Source organism: Chrysochloris asiatica, unplaced genomic scaffold (genome assembly GCF_000296735.1).
Source record: "Chrysochloris asiatica unplaced genomic scaffold, ChrAsi1.0 scaffold00058, whole genome shotgun sequence".
NCBI classification, from domain to species: domain Eukaryota; kingdom Metazoa; phylum Chordata; class Mammalia; order Afrosoricida; family Chrysochloridae; genus Chrysochloris; species Chrysochloris asiatica.
This window is the reverse complement of record NW_006408576.1, coordinates 793,410-796,866: the sequence shown is the minus strand read 5'-3', so window position 1 is coordinate 796,866 and position 3,457 is coordinate 793,410.

Below are 3,457 nucleotides of genomic sequence, written 5' to 3'. Positions count from 1 at the left end.
TTATGCTATTTGTTGTAAATCCTCACTTCAATGATGTTAATGAGTTTGGATGGAATCTACAGGATTAGGTTGTATCTCTAGTGGATCTCTATTATGATATAAAAGGAGAGAGAATGATACACAGAGAGAGAGGGACCTGCTACCACCAAGCAGAACAGTCAGGAGTGGAGTGTGTGTTTTGGATCTGGGCTCCATACACAGAAAGACTCCTAGAACAAGGAATGATTGATGTCATGACACATGGAGATCTCCAAGGAATTTTGGAATCTTCGGCCTACAGATGTTGACAGGAGACTAGGGCCTTTCCTCAGGGCCAGTACTCTCCTAAACTGTGAGAGAATACATTTCTGTTTGTTAAAATCATCCACTTGTGGTTTTTTTTGCAATAGCAGCACTAGGTAACTGAGACAGGCATCAGTACTGCACATAGCAGAGTTTAAGGCAAATCCATAGTGCTGAAAATGGGAAAATGGCCTCTTCCCTCTGCTCAGTAAGCATCACCAGATTTTATGTCACATTGGGATTAATCCCATCATGCAGCTTTTCCCAAAGAATCTAGGTTCTACTTCTAAACTAACAATCTTAGAGTTGTTAGGTGCAACTCAGTCAGTTTCAACTTGTAGTAACCCTATGCACAACAGAAAGAAACACTCCCCATTCCAAGCCATGTCCACAATTTTTGCTATGTTTGAGCCCATTGTTACTGCCACTAGGAGGGTCTTTCTCATTTTTAGTAACCATCCACTTTACCACACATGGTGTCCTCCTCCAGGGACTGATCCCTCCTGACCACATGTCCAAAGAACAACAGGCAAAGTCTCGGCTAAGAAGCATTTTGGGTCTACTTCTTCCAAAACAGATTTGTTTGTTCTTTTGGCAGTCAAGAGTATTTAAAATATTCTTCACTTATTCCATAATTCAATTGTATCGATTCTTCTCTGGTCTTCCTTGTTCATTGTCCAACTTTCACATCCATATGAGGCATTTACCTTGTTTTTCATCAGTGCCTTGAGTGCAACTTACACTACTTATTCAATACTATCGATTCTTGATCATATACTATCTCTTGAAATGGTTGAACATCGACCAATTATTTTGGTACAGTGCCCCTGTGTATTCTGTCCATCTTCTTTTCATACTTACTATATCATTCAATATTTTGGCCATTTTCTATAGTTTGTAAGTGCCATTGAATCTGTTCCAACTCATAGCAACTTTATATTGGGTTTCCAAGGAGTGGCTGGTGGCTTTGAACCACATACTTCGTGGTTAGCAGTCCAGTACATATCCTACAGTGCCACACCAGGACTCCATTTTGCCCATAATATTCTTCAGTATTGAAAGTTGAGGCTTGAATCTTTTCTTCAGTTCTTTCAGCTTGAGAAATGGCGAGCATACACTTCCTTTTGGTTTTCTAATTGCAGGTCTTTGTACATTTCATTATAATACTTGACTTTGACTTCTTGAGATTCCCTGTGAAATCTGTTTTGCTCTTTTACTTCCTCATTTCTTCTAGTCACATTAATTCCTCTACATTTAGAGCAAGTTTCAGAATCTCATCTGACATTCATTTTTGCTCTTTCTTTCTTTGCTCTTCTGAATGACTTTTTATTGTCTTATGATATTCTTGATGTCATTCCATGACTCTTCTGGTTTCTAGTCCTCAGTTTCTATACATCAAATATGTTCTTGAGATGGGTCTCTAGATTCAGGTGGGTTATATTCAAGATCATATTTTATCTCTCATGAACTTGTTTTAATTTTCTTCAGCTTCAGCCTGAACTTGTATATAAGCAATTGATGTTCTATCTTTCCACAGTTGTCTCTGGCCTTGTTTTGACTGATGACATTTAATTTTTCCACTGCCTTTTCCCATATATGTAATCAATTTGATTCCTGTGTATTCCATCTAGTGAGGTCCATGTGTATAGGCATTGTTTTTATTGCTGAGGAAAAGTACTTGCAATAAATAATTAATTGATCTTGAAAAATTCTATTATGAAATCTCTAGCATCACTTGTATCAGCAAGGCCACATTTTCCAACTACTCATACTTCTTTTTTATTTCCAGATTTTTCAGCATTCCAATCACCAATAATTATCAGATCATCTTGATGGTATATTTGATGAATTTCATACTGAAAATATTGGTAAAATTCTTTAATTTTATCATCACTGGATTAAGTAGCTGGTGCATAAACTTTAATAATCCTGGCATCAACTTGTCTTCTTGTACGTATAGTCATACTATGTTATCACAGATAGCATTGTGCTTCAACATAGATCTTAAAATGCTCTTTTTGGTGATGTATGTGATGTCATTCCTCTTGAGTTTGTCTTTCCTTGCATAGTAAACCATACAATTGTTAGATTCATAATGGCCAATAGCTTACCAATTTCATTTTTGATAACTTCTGATTTTCCTAGTTGCATATTTTATACAGTCCAGATTCTAATCATTAATGGGTGTTTGCAGCTGTTTCTTTTCATTTTGGGTTATGCTCCATCAGCAAATGAAGGAACAGAAAACTTTGCTCCATTTACATCATTCAGGTCAACTCTACTTTGAGGTGACAACTCAGTCATATTTTGAGTCCCTTCCAATCTAAGAGGCTCATCTTCTGACACTATACCTGACAATGTTCCTGTGCCATTCATAAGGTGTTCAGTGACTAGCCATTCATAAGTGGTCCTCCTCTCCTTCCTAGTCTGTCTTAGTCCAGAAGTTCCACTAAAACTTGTCCACCATGAGTGACCCTGCTTATATTTAAAAGGTCAATGGCATAAAATATCAATTGAACATCACAGCAACACACGCCTACCATGATATGACAAGCAAGTAGTACAATCTTGGACTAGAGTAATCTGAAAGGCTTGTTTATTAAAATATAATTAGATTCTGTTTTCATTGTTCTCAATGCTAAGTGAAGAAAAGTCCATAAGCACAACGCATTAACAGATATACAAAGTAACAAGCTGTAACTTGAATAAGGAGCAGAAGTCACATGACACGATAGGGGTGAGGGTGCATTTGACACAAAATTATAGTCTCTTCATGGAAAGCTTCCTTGACTTAAAGCACTAGCCTTTTCATAGATTTTATTTCAACAACATAAGATTGTATAGTAAAAAGTGAAAAGAAAAAAGATAATATTCACACTGGAACAAACCATGCTAAATGAAAGTCAGAAGAAATAACACATAACATATTTAGAGCCTCAATGACCTCAGATATGGAAATTATCACATACAGTATATAAAATATTGTCTATGAAGTATTTTAATAAAAAATCCCTCAAGAAATAAAAGGTATAAAAAATAGATTTTCAAAGAGCCAAACAGCACACAATTTTGAAAGGATAAGATCAAATGATGATTAAACAAGAGATTTGATACAACCTGAAGAAGAATTGTTGTTGTAGTTATGTGCCATCGAGACGGTACCGATTCATGGCGA